At 44.7% G+C, this 14,333-nt stretch overlaps 1 long non-coding RNA gene across 1 annotated transcript; it reads right to left on the minus strand.

The window, feature by feature from the left end:
* Positions 1 to 7,954: 7,954 nt before the first annotated feature.
* On the minus strand, positions 7,955 to 14,205 carry LOC108501107. The gene is made up of 2 exons (XR_001876135.1): positions 13,377 to 14,205; positions 7,955 to 8,315 (listed from the first exon to the last, which is right to left on the minus strand). It is a non-coding gene; the product is annotated as an uncharacterized LOC108501107 (long non-coding RNA).
* Between the last annotated feature and the right edge of the window lie 128 nt (positions 14,206 to 14,333).

Here is a 14,333-nt window from a genome sequence, read left to right on the forward strand (position 1 = left end):
GCACACTTTATCCAGCAGCTGTGAGATTTACTCCACCACCACCGGCTCTTAGTTACTTCTCTTCAGAGCTCATTACAAAGAGTAATTAAATGGTCATAACGTCCCCAGTCTTAACCCTATTTAGTAGATAAAGTGGATAATTAAGCACTGTTAGCTCTGTTTTGCCATGGAAACTGGTGAGAGAGGCTAACATAAGGTCACAGGGCCAGTCTGAGTCAACTCAGGATTATAGTACATCAGTTACTGTCTCATTCATCCAAAAATGCCAAGATTTTCCTTGACTTTAAGGAGTTACAGATCAAAACTGCTGAGAAATCTAACACAAAGAAGTATTACATGATTTAATGAAGAGAGTATCTGAGAACTTGAAATGAGCACTGGTATGTATTCCATCTGCCAGGTGAGACAACACCATCTCTTTTAAACACACTGCCTGATGTAGCTAATTGTCTCATACGCATATCCTTGTACTCACATGTAACGAAGCAATGAGATGTGACCAGTCTGATACCCGGCCTCTGAAAATGAGTTTTAAATGTCCTTATTTGTAGTTGCCCAGGTAGAACCACAAACCCCTGACAGTTGTTCTCTGTCACGTGTGTAGCTGCAGTGACAGCTCTGAGATGCTGACCAGGCCTCTCCCCTGAGAGCACCTTCCCCACGCTGCCCCTGAGTCACTGGGCTGTCTCCGAACCACTGTATCCTGCAGGCTATAAATAGCTCCATTCCTATAAACTATTATCTCACTTTCAGCCAGTCCCTTTGCTTCATTCTGAAGTGTTTATTTTGCCCTAACTGCCAGCCTGAAGGTGGAATGCTATTTTCAGCCTATGAGATGCCTAAAGAGAGATGAATTTTGAAATATTCCCCTTCCCCTCTTTTTTTTAATACCTTAGTACTTAACACAAGATGCTACAAATGAAAGACCTCCATTTGTTCACAACATGTGAATAAAACTGACACATTTTCTCTACTTACAAGTCTCGACCTGATTTCTGTGGAGCGGAAAAGACTTCAAACCTTTTTGGCTTTGCTCCCATGGCAGACCAGTAAGGCTCAAGAAGAGACCACGTTCACTGTGTGTAGGGGCCTCCAGAGAGCCACCGCTGTGGACAACGACTGCCCAACAATGTCTGGGGTAATTTCAACAAGCAGCTTCACTGGGCCATCCCATCTCCCTGATCCAGATTGTCTTCCAAAGCTTTCTTGGAAACATGGGCTAACATTCCCTAAATTTGGTCCACACTCCAATGCAGTTCAGAAGTTAAATGACCTGGGTAGCTTCTTTCTCATGGGGACAGACCCATTGCTCACAGTGCAGCACAGCTCTGTCTGAGGGCACGGAGGAGGTGCCAGAAAAGAATAACACTGGAGATACCCAAAAGATTTAGACAGTTTTACTGCTTAAAAACCACCCCCAAAACCAACCAACCAAAACAACACAAAGCAAGGTCTCAAAAAGCCCAAACTTTCTAGAGAAATGGAAGGCAGCTGGACCTGCTGCAGGGACTGGACTGGTGATCCAGGGATGTCCCTCTCCCGGCTGCAGAGCCGCCTTCCCGCTTGGCTCCAAACCAGTGTCATTGTTAATTGGATGCTGAGTGAGGGATCTGGCCACCTGGCACTCTGTCTGGCTCCAAGCTGATGATCAACTCACTTGGCAGGCTAAGTGGGGAACTGGCCACCTGGCTAAGACGGGGGCTACAGACCCTCTGCCGAGCCGGCCACCACCCTGCTCCGAGATTTGTGATCGTGGGTACCAACAGCCACTTCTCTCTTCTGCTGTGTTCTCCTCTCCCATCACAACTGGGATGCTCACAGACAAACTCATGATCCCCTGCTCTCTTTCTTTCCTTCTGTCTGCTATGACGGATAAAGACGGAATCCTGCCTTAATTGCTAAATGGAATAAAATGAGCTTCTTGCCTTCTCCTGCAATTTCTTTAAATTATTCCAAGTTCCCTACCCCCACTCCATCCTGTTTTGCTTCTCACCATCATTCTCAACACTCCAGATTAAAATGTGTATTAGCTGCTGGGTTTAACAACATTTTTTGAATGGAGTAGTTTATTGAGTATTTTTTTAATTAGTAAAAATACTGATAAATTAAAAATAACATCAAAACAAAGAACTGGATAAGAATGCTATGAAATCAGACTCATGCCTGAAGGCAAGATTCTCCACTTGCTTTGCACCCTGTTCTATTATTAGCACTTACAAAACCTTAGTGAGAAAGGTCACGATTTTTATTTGATTTTTTTAACATTCATTTTGCATACATGTAAATTACTCCACAAGAAACAAGGCAATCAAAAATGAAGAATGAAATGCACAAAAATAAATCAGTACAGGATTCTAGAGTGCTGTCAGTGGCACTCAGTGAAATGACTTAAGTTCTGCTACGAAAATTAATTTTACTACAAGACCTTAAAGGACTTAATACAAGTCCTCAAATTTTCTACTCCATTTCCAACGTGCCATGAGGAGGTTCTGCAGTGGTTTTAAGCTGGTCTTGGGATACAATAAGTAGATAATGTCAAGCTCTTACATCCATTACGAATGATCTGAAAAGAATGTACTTTGCTAATTGCAATCTTTGCACAGAAATGCCATCACTGGTTGAACAGGGCTGTGTTCACTGTTTGACTGCCTTCTTTAAACTGAAGGACCTGCTCCAGGTGACTTCAGTGAGGACTTTCCATAAGCTTATAGAAGGTGGAAGAAAGTATACTAGATATTCATTAAGGCAGGAATGAATGCTAAACTATTCAAATTGCTGTCTTCACATTATTTTTAACTTTTTTTCAGCTAAACAACTGATTTTCCTGCATCCATGCTGGAGAAGGTTTCAGGAAACTCTTATTGCTTTTTAGGGAGCCCTTACCAGCACGAGCACCACCTCTGACTACCCCTGAGCAGCCTTTACTCTCCTTTACCTAGTGAGCCTCCACCAATCCATTTACTGCCAATCTTCATATGAATTTATGGGTGAGTCAGGAACCCACACACCAAACCACAACCACCACCAGCCACTGCAGGGAATTCCTTGCCCTCCAGAATCCTCCTCCTGCAGAGCAGCATCACTCCCCTCCACAGTCACCCTCTGATTGTCTCTCAGATCACCCCACTGCTCCCTTGGGACAAAAGGCTTTGCCATGCCCCTGGCTCTTAGTCCCCTGCTGACCTGCCTGCATTGCCAGTACCCTCCATGTGCTGCTGGTACCTGCTCCTGGGAACGGGGTCTCACCACTGCTGCACTGCAGAGCCCTCACCGCTCAAGGTTCACACTAGAGAGGCTCCTGCTTGCTTATTTGACTCCACTTATCCATTCTGGCTTTACAGCCATGTGTAACTCCACTTGGCTCCCTTTTGTGTCTCAGAGCTCACATAAACACCAGACTACTAATATTAAAATAGAAAATACAGCAATTTTAGCTGATTTTTAGTTTCAGGACTCTAAATGCCGGGCTACAAGAGGCTCCCTTGTGCTCCCTGACTGTATCAGAGCTTGAATTACCAAGTCATTAGGTGACAGCTCGTTGGCACAGGCTCCTGCCAGTGCGTTCAGCGGGCTCGGCTCTCCCTGAGCTCAGTGCTTCCCGTTTTTCTGCCTGGCCATGCATCCCCCCAGCAAGGACCCACATTATGTTTTAATCTTCAGCGGGTAAAGGGCTGCTGAACACGGACGATTGCCATTTCCAAGCGTGACATTTAACACTGCTGGGGTTTTATTTTCCCCATCTCAGGAGTCAGTGGAACACTTGTTGCTGTTTGCTAACAGGCTTTGAAGACTTCCAGGTGTGTACAGGGATGATGGAAATTGAGGGGCAAGGGATTTATTACAAAAGCTCAGCATTCAGTGTTATCTTAGGGAAGCGTGTGTCCCTCTCTGTTATAGCTGTCCCTGCTGATACCAACCCAGCTGGAGCCGAGTGCCTGTGAGCATCTCAATTTTAGTGCCCTGGAAAAGGTTGTTTTTCCTTAACTGGTCTGGCAGCCCCAGAATATCTCTGTGCACTCTAATTCATGCAGTATTGTAAGTAATGACAGATAATGCTATCAAGGTCTGTTCCTAGAATATAGGGATTAACTCACCTCATTAAAATGTATACATTCTGCATAGCATAATACAGGACTACGTCAGGACAACTATTTTAGTCAGCCCAGAGATATTATGTTCCATGAGAATGTTGTGGTTTAGGAATGATATTAAAAATTAACCCTCTCCTGGCCAAAACCAGGACAGAGAACTAGGATGATCTCTAGCTGTCCTCTACTTCCCTGTATTCAGATTTTTGTAATCTTTTTTAGATGAATATATAGTCATCATAGAACTGAGCACTTTTAAAAACCTAAAATAGACTACATTAGCTTAAATTTCTAGGTAGTAAAGAAACTCGAGAGGAGAGAAACATAATTAACTTGGAGCATGGAAAGATTCCCTTGTGGGAAAACCACCCTGAACTAAAAAAAGTGGTTTGTACCAAGTACATAATGGTGAACACACAGAACCTGCCAGGTTACACACGCTGAAGGCTGATGTCTCAGGTTGAAGGTGGAAATGTTTCTGGTTTATTTTCCCCTGAGAATCTGTTTCTAGACATTTAAAACTTACTTGATTTTTTGGTTATTAAAATGCAATCATCACTGTTTTCAGTGTTTGGTCTTTTTCTGTCACGAAAAGGAAAATAAAAGCTGTGTTTCTGGAATTGCCTACAGGCATATCTCTGCATTCAAAAAATGCTACTGAAAGCTCTGCTGGCACGTGGAGCCCAGCTCTGCTCACCTGAAAATAAAAGGTGAAGGTCTCCTGAGCATCAGCAGACAGACAAGGTAGGGGATGGAGAATGCAGCAGTCTGTACAGGAGTACCAGGCCCTCCAAAAAAGAAGCCACTTTTCCCAAATTATTCCATTTTTTCCCTTGTAACTTACTTTTTCTTTTAAACAGTACAGTAACTCTTAGCAGTTTCTGGGATGCTTAATTTCTTCCTGCTTCTGCACCAGAAGCTCTGTGATCAGTGAGAATTGCACACACAGCTGCTCCAGGACCAGGCTCCTGGGCCAGCATTCCCCAGCTGTGGACATGCCTGTTCCTACAGATGTGCAAGTGGCTGCACAAAGGTGAATTTTACAGAACTGACTGTTACAGCTGAAAATTTTATAGTCCAGACTCCCATAGTAGTCATTACTGTCTTATCATAATTCAACTGCTTTTTACCAGCCCTACCTAATGCCATTGTTCTGGCACATTGTCAATGCCCTTTCCAACACCACCTGTTTTGGTTTGGGTTTGGTTTTTTTTAATCATGGTTACACTGGCAACTTAAAAGAAAACAAAAAGTATTTTCTTCAGATGCGTTATGTACCATCAGGCCTTTGAATTCTAAGTCCTAAGACATAAGAATCCTAGGAAATATTGCTATGGGAAGAAACAACTTTGCAAACTCAAGCTCCCTATTTATGCACTTCTCAGTCTCTGGTGGGTCAGCACCCCTGGCTGTGTTACATCCTCCTGCACAAGTCCTTAAAGGAGGCAAATTAGTTGGTTGGTTAGTTTTGAAAAATTCCAGAGTAGCTTTGCAAATACAGTGTGTCAGAAGACTGAACAGATCAGATATGTTCCATAGAGTTCCTATCAATAAATCTGCTTTGTCAGTATGTCAGAAATGGTAGGAGATACTTTGTATTGTCTTGTGCCATAAGATGACAAAACTGTTCTAATCCAATCTCTCCTTCTCAGGCCCTGCTTAATAATGAAGAAGCNTCAGTATGTCAGAAATGGTAGGAGATACTTTGTATTGTCTTGTGCCATAAGATGACAAAACTGTTCTAATCCAATCTCTCCTTCTCAGGCCCTGCAAAATAGTGAATACAGATAATGCAACGAAGCCTGAAAACGGGGACAGAGAAAACTCTCCAGGCCAAATGGAAACCTACTGGGACTCTCTAAATGAACCAAAGAGGAGTTTATTCCCATGTTTTTAAGAATTACTAAATCATTCTTAATTAGAAATCCTTCTCAATTCCAAATAAGGATTGTCATTATTTATTAACGCCATTTCTAACCAAGGATATCACTATGGTTTAAAATGAGAACAAACTGAACCTCACAACTGTAATTTTTACAATTCCAGTCTCATATCTTGTTCCTAGTTACAGCTGTGGATCATTCCTGGCTAAGCCAGAAGGAGTACTGGTGTAAAAGAAAGGGTAAACCCTCTGAAAATTATGTCCTGTCATCTGCTGAGCCCACTCTGCCCCACGTCTCTTTCAGTCATATAATAATTTATTGAACTGTGAAACTATTCACTAAAACATTCTATTACGTAACTATAACCTCCTTTTAGTGCAGCTCTAACTGGCACCAGTGGAAGTTTTGCCTGCAAATTCTTATGTCACGGTTGGATGCTGATTTTTCACCTTCAGGTAAAGTTCTACTCCCTTTTTCACAGAGAGCTCTTAAAAATCACAGAACTCAGTCTTTTATAAATTTTTAAGGTAATACACATTAGTTTAATGAAATTTGTTTAGAGTTGCCTATTTGGAAAGAATACAGAAAATCCAGTGGAGAGTGAGGGACAATGTATCCTTTCCAAAGCAATTTGAATAAAGTGCGCTTTCTAACCTAGCCAAAAATGTCACAGCCTAAAATGTATCTTTTTCTAATTATAGATATAAACATAATGAGGTCACTGAGGGCACTAAATGATGCTTAGAACAAATAACAGAAGTACACAAAAGGTCTGAGGGAGAACTGCACCAGCAGAGTGTAGAGGCACACTCACTGTCTGCTATAAACACTGCAGAGCAGTTGGGTGATTAATTCCACCACAGTCACCAAGAGCTTCACCACTGGTTTGGGAAGAGATTTTTTCCAATACTTGATAGTATTATTTTTGTGGTGACATTTACTGAAGCACAAATATAAACAGACTTCATAAACATGAATGAATAATGCTGGCACTGGAAATGTTTTAAGGGGTATTCAAGAGACATGAAATGATTTGCCCCAAAGAAGAGGAGTTCCCAAGAGAACAAAGCACAGGACATCACAGTGTATCAGTGTTAAAAATTTGTAACTTCTCCAAAAACAGACAGATGTTCCTTCTTTCTTCCCCTTGCCTCCCTATTCAGAATTACAGCTCCAGCCAGAAGGGATTGACTAAAGCAGTGTTTGTGTTTGTGTACCACAGAACAAACCCTTTCACTGCCTCTGTCCTTTATAGTTCCCAAAGCTGCACTTCCCTGGGCAGCAGCTGCAGCTCCCCAAAAGCCACAGCAAGCTCTGCCTCGTGCTGTATCTGTGGCTTTGTTGTCTGACAAAAGTTTTAAATCTCAGACTTTTTCTTCCATTTACAATTTTCAGTAAATTTACTAGAAAATACCTACTGTGACAGGTGATATCTCTAAGTTGTCCTTCTTCACAATCACTTAAGATAAAATAGTATTAATTATAGCTGTTCTCCGGAGGCAAAGCAGTGCTAACGAGGCAGGCTGAGGTTCCTGTTCCCTGGTGCCATGTGCCATGAGGAGCTGCCCTGCAGGGTTTCATCACCAGCCAGCACCACACTGAATCACAGCACCACTAACGTGAGTAATTGCTTGCCAGAAGTTTCAGTTCCAGAATGTGTCAAATGTATAATTTGACTAGGGTGTGTGTCTGTGCATGGGCTGGTGGTGGTGCATTCTTATGGCCGTGAATCACATGGCATTTGAGCCACCTACCTCCTGCTTGTGGGGAACCTGCAACATTCCAATTGGAAAGAAACCTGGACCTTTTCAGAAGTTGATGGGGCTCTCAGCACACACCTATTTCAACTCCTCAGCCTCCTAGTTAGACCAATAACATCCATGATGTTGCTGAGAAACAATAGTTTCTAATCTAAAAGAGAATTTTCATTTTCCGGTAATAATAACTATTCTAAAATTAAAAAAATGAAACATCGGTATGGCATTTACACTTTTGAATAGTTCTATTTGTTAGTAAATGGTAAATGTTGCTGTTTTTAATGGGGGAATAGATTGTCAGTTTACTAAAGCTGGTACAGGTCTGTTAGCTAACCAGATTGTACACTAGGAAAAGAGCATTAATTTTGCCTGTAAGAGGAAGTGTTTCTGTTCAGGACTATACTGCTGTTTAGAAGACATGTAAGATTTAAAGTCATCTTGCCAGCAGGCATTGACCAGGCTCCCTGCATACCTCAGCCTGTAGTTCCAAACTCCTCTGCAGTGTGTGAGTGACCTCAGCAGTGCAGTCCATCCTCCTGCGGGAGAAGCAGCACCAGGGTCTGGAGTGGGCTCTGCTGCCGTGGGCCCTGCGGAGCACAGGGGGGTTGGTCAGCACGGGAGGGTTGGTCAGCACAGGAGAGTTGGTCAGCACAGGAGAGTTGGTCACACAGGAGGGTTGGTCACACAGGAGGGTTGGTCAGCACAGGAGGGTTGGTCACACACAGAAGGGTTGGTCAGCACAGGAGGGTTGGTCAGCACAGGAGGGTTGGTCACACACAGAAGGGTTGGTCAGCACAGGAGGGTTGGTCAGACACAGAAGGGTTGGTCACACACAGAAGGGTTGGTCAGCACAGGAGGGTTGGTCAGCACGGGAGGGTTGGTCACACAGGAGGGTTGGTCAGCACAGGAGGGTTGGTCACAGGGCACAGCCCCAGGGCAGTCACACTGCAGCACTCCCTCTGGGACAGCCCCCTGACAGGTCCCACATGGCCTTTCCCATTTCCCACATCTCTAATGGAATGACATGATGAGTAACATCTTTCTCCAGTATCCGTGGCCTGACTACATGACGATGCATGTCCCATGAAGTTGGGTCTGGAATGCTGCACCCCTCGGGCAGAGGCCACACTTGTTGAACAACAGATCTGTGCTGTAAAAGCAGGACTTTAAAGAGCTGCTCATGACTCTGCAATAGTAAAGCAATAGCTATGGCTGAAATAACTCGGAGGGAAGAAACTCTCCACTTAGAAGCAAATTCCAGAATTCTATGTGTTATATATAAACAGTGAAATTATAAAAGCATGAAGAATAACACAAGAACATCTTTTAACATTAGGTTGAGTGCAATAAAAACACCCTTTGATGATGATTATATAGAAGTCTATATACACTCTCTCTCTATACCCTATGATGATTCTATAAAATGCAAGCAGTGTCACTTAGCATTGCTGGCAGGGCTTTATTACTGCAAGTGGAAAGGAATATAGTGAAAGGAATTTAGAAGAGGGGTGGATAGTGTCAGCAGTAACAACATACATGATTACACATCACTATAATTAGCAATGGAATTTGAAGAATTAAAAAAGCATCACATTTGCTTTGTTTTCAACTGTGCTTTTGACTCAGCAGCATTGCCAGTGATACACAGGGCAGAAATGTTTCTCTCATCCTTTTCAAAACATAAACCCACGAGAAGGAGAAATGCTTCCAGTGACCAAGGGTAAAGACCTCAATGTGAAAAGGTCCCTGGAAACCCCTCCAGAAGGCAGTTTAATCCAAATCTGGGATAACCATGGATTAAGAGTACATCGATGTTAGTTTGTGCTCCCCTCTTTTAACACTACTGCCTCATGCTCATGTGCTTTGGCCTATTTTCCCAATCTTAGGTTATATCTGCTTGTTCTACTTTGATACAAATTTGGGAAGCAACCTTACATTGCTGCCTCTAACAACAGTAGTTTCTTTTATTTCACCTGAAGTGTGGCTCCTACAGGTACAGGTGAGTGGACAGGGGGTGCTGAGGTGTGACAAGGCCTGTGCTGGAGTCCATCCAACTGCTGAACTGCAGCTGTGCAGCACATCTGGGGCAGCCAGCAGCAATTAATCCGATCCCAGATACCAGCATGGGCCTTTGCAGCAGTTTTCTATGCAAATCAGGTACTTATGCACAAATTATTCTGGTTAGCTACAGGAGCCATGATGACCTAATCTGCATGTTCAGCTGCAGCACTAGCATGAGACCTGTGTGCAGCTTTTGCAGGCAAAAGTGCATGCCCAATTAGATTAAAAAGTGGATCCTTTATTATCTCTGCACTGCTTTATCATCCTTTTTATTAGGAATGTGTATGTTACTGGTCTTCACTGTAACTCAGAAAAACATTTTGAAGATATAAGAAATAATTTGTTGAAACTGTTAAGTAAAAGCTTTTAAAATAAGTATATTTGTCCTTGAATAAGTGTAATTCTCATAAATTTTAAGATTTTGGGAACAGAAAACGTCTTCTTGTATGGCAATAAATACCTGCAATTAATACTCTTGTTAAAAGCTTTAACAAGGCTAAAGTTTTAAAGGTTAAAGTTGTTACATGCAACACCTGCTTTCCCAGCCTCACAAAAAAAAGGATATTTTTAACATCCCACTGTATGGGGACAGAGAGGGTGAACATGAGGCCAAGCAGACATTGATTACAGCTTCAAAAAACACAGAAGAACTAGCAGATAAACTGGGACTACCAGGGGAGCCAGGCCCAGGGCAGTCAGGGCCTCGAGGGTGAGCACCTCAAGGGTGAGCAGCCAGGTCTGTGTCAGGGCCTCTGTCAGAATACACCAGTGAAAACACAACTGATAAGCAGTTGAAATGCTACTTGTACCTGGACTTTCATCCTTTGCCTCTAGGAAAAGCAGTTTCTGAACTAACATGTGAGTTTAAAGAAGGAAGCACGTGAAAGTAATATCTATCAGAATACTATTGAACTATCAAAGGCTAACCAAAGACTACTGAATCAAGATATAGAAATACATTGTCATTGACAGTAACACAAACTCCTTATACAATGTACATGATCAGCTGTCCAGATGAGAAGTAAAACGGAACAAACACGGGCATAGGAACTTCTAGCAGTAAAACCAGAACACATGCTGAAAATCTAGTTTTCATTTTCTTCATACTTAACTAGAAAAGAGGTTCACTTCAATGAAAAATTCTACTGCAACAGGTGAAGACTTTGCACAGGGACAAAGTTCCCAACACTGAGATACCTCAGAGACAGGATTTGTTTATCTTTTCTTTTTAATGCTATTAAGAATGTCAGGTAGAGAAGGACACACAGATTGCCCTCTTCCTTATGTTCATAATGTAGAAGAAAGGCTACATGAGTACTGGAAGTGGGATTGCTAAAATTTTTGCACGTATGTAAACAATAAAGTGGACACTTAGCAGTTCTAGAGCCAAGTCTTGCTTGAGCCACAGAGAAGTCATTATTCACTAGTGAACAAAAAGAAGAAAATAATCCAAATTTCTTGTGATTTATCCCAGTGACAGGGTTAATGACACAGGTAGACATGCCCATTGACTCATTAAATTGAACAAGACACAGCTAGAAGTTAATTTTCTTTTGGTATGTGCTTAGGCACCTTGTAATAACAGTATTTGTGTCACCAGAATTCAGTCCCGACCTAAAACTGCACTGTTCTTTCAGCTCAAATCTGTGGAGGCGTTTTTGTGCAACTCTTTCTCTTCCAGAGGTCTGTGGCTGTAAGAGCTCGTGCCTTCTGTAGGTCAGGCACCGCTCAGATGTGAACCGTGTACATGAGTTGGTTGCAGTGGTACCGTGGCTGCGGGTGCTTTGCTACACAAATACGGACACGGGTAGAATATTAATGACAACTTTCATTCAGAGGCAACATATGAATTATCAATGACTCCAGTTTCCGTGTGTAGCAGGAAGTGTGTGGGAAGGGCTGATGGACTGTTTGGAATCACGATCTCGGCTGCAGCAGCTATCTCTGTGCGTGCCACCCCGGACGGCAAAAGCTCCCCTGAAGAAGCCTGGCTCACACTGCAGAGGGGCGGTGCAAGCTGCAAAGGCTGACTTCAGGAACACCCTGAAGGGAAATCTGCAGTTGGAATCAGAAGGAGCTGTGCAATTTGGGTCTGCACCTCTCTGCCAAGGTGCAGGGTCCGTGTTCGCTGTCATGGAGGTTCTTGGTGGCAATCAAGGAAACGACCAAGAAAAATGGGCTCTGGGACTCCTTGTGGTTCAGCTGTGCTGGCACCTGGGATTTTTTCCATTCCAGTATCAAGCAATGATATTACAAGGAAGGCCAGCTGTAAAAGGAGAATAAAATGCCTGTCCTAAAGGCATTTAGGTCCTCAAATGTCCTAAAGATCTTCGGAAAATTCATTAATCTCTGAGCCAGATTTAATTTCTTGGGTAGATGCTAATTATTGCTTGAGTACACACCCCAAAATATGTGATATACTAGAATTTTGAGGCTGTCAAAGCAGTTTTGCCTGCTTTGCAAACAAATGGAAGTAAAGCCAAGGTAGTTTGGGCAATCATTTGAAAGTCTTCCCCTAAATTTCAGTCCCCTGTGTTTCTCATGTTGACGTGTCTATGAAATACCCCTGACAAGTGCCTCACATGGGAACCAGGAATCTCCTCTCTGCCACAGAAGGAAAGGGCTTTTGCCAGTGGTCAGCACAGAGATTTAGAAATACTGGAAAAAAACCCAAAAGAGTATGGCCAGATCCAATTCTCTTTTTTGGAACATATCTGAATGCGTCTTTGACATGTTGGTGCAGGATGCTGACGTGTGCTGCTCTGGTTTGACTGTTTTTCATTAACAAAAGGGTCAGATGGACACTGCACTGGCTCCTCACTGGAAATGTGGCCTGCTGACTTGTCAAATGTCTCATCATTAATTAATTATACTAATCATAGAATCATAAAGGTTGGAAAAGACTTCCCAGACCATCGAGTCCATCCTGTGCCTGATCCCCACCTTGTCACCCATCCCAGAGCACTGAGCGCCATGTCCACTTGTTCCTTGGACACCTTCAGGGATGGGGACTCCACCACCTCCTTGGGCAGCCCCTTCCAAAGGTGACTACCTTTTTGGTGAAGAAATTCATCACTGAAAAGTTTCAATATATCGAAGAAATCACTATATGGAAACTGAATTACCCTTCACTTTTAGTCCATTTTGCATGTCACCAGTGTATTTGGGAATATCTGCAATATCACCATCTCTAGGTGTGAACAGTGAGAATTTTTCAAGTTTTAAATGGATCTAAAACTTGGAATGTAGTCAATTAAAAAATGAGTAAAAAATTTCCCCTGGCTGCTGTGGCAGCCCTGCATTGTGTGGGGTTTGCACAGCCCTCTCTTGTCCATTGTGGTATAAAATAACACAAACAAGAGCAATTGAGGGCCCATGGCCCAGCCCAGGTGATGCTGACACCAGCACCCTCAGGTGCCCTGGGCACCCACACGGAGATCCATTACATAATGGTTACGTTTGTAATCTCTGCTGCTACTTCTACGAGTAAGACAAGACTGTACAGCTTTTGATAACGAAATTTCCAGTGTCCCTTGAAGTTTCTCACAGAGTTTTTGCTCTCTAGATAATGTTACACGTGGAATTACCTCTTCCTTCGGGTCAGCATTTCAGACTGGTCCCTGTCCTGGAGCTGCAGGGCTCCCGCTGCTCCACTCCAGGATTCCCGGCCAAAATCAGGGGCTGGGATGGCGCCTCTGTCAGGGCATCTCTGGGTGGGCACTGCTATCCCTGACACTCCAACCCCCAGAGACCGCAGGGATTCAGCTGGCGAACTGAGGGGAGGACTCGGATGGAGGCGGGTGCTTGGCTGTGCTGCTGGACGGCAGCGCCCGGTTCTCCAGGGCTGTCCTGGCAGCGCCCCTGGGGAGCACGAGGGTTGAACCCCAGCGGGAACAGTGCTCCACGAAACCAGAACCCTTGGAGATGCAGCTCGGTGGGGTTTGTAGATAATGCAAACGTTCAGCTGCAGGAGCAGAGCGGGACTGTTCCCACGCCGGCCCTGTGGAGGTGGCCGGGGAGACGCGCAGGGACGCGGCGGGTTCGCGGCGCTCCCGACACACGGACACGGGCGATCCCGCTGACTCCAGGTGTGTGGGACAAGGTCACTCCTGCAGCGGGGCTGTCCCGGGAGGGGGCGTGGGAGGGACACCTGCAAAACGCTACAGCGCCTGGAGCCCGCGGGAGGCCGGGGCTGGAGGGACTGGACGCGGTGCCCGGTTTTCCCGGTGTGTGCCCGGTATTCCCGGTGTCCCCACTATTCCCAGTATGTGCCCGGTATCGGCGGTGTCCCCGGTATTCGCGGTATGTGCCCGGTGCCCCCCGTACTCCTGGCATAGGACCCGTATTCCCGGTATACGCCCGGTATTCCCGGTGTGTTCCCGGCACGCTCCCGCTGCGCTCCCGGGCCCCCTCAGGCGGGCGGGCGCGCGGGGCACGCCGGGAGGCGCGCGCGGGGCACGCCGGGACACGCACCCGCGCCTCGGCCGCCCAAGATGGCGGCGGGCGGCCGTCCCCGCCCCCGGCCGCGCATGCGCAGCGCCGCG

Source organism: Lepidothrix coronata, unplaced genomic scaffold, assembly GCF_001604755.1.
Source record: "Lepidothrix coronata isolate B3197 unplaced genomic scaffold, Lepidothrix_coronata-1.0 Scaffold99, whole genome shotgun sequence".
NCBI lineage: Eukaryota > Metazoa > Chordata > Aves > Passeriformes > Pipridae > Lepidothrix > Lepidothrix coronata.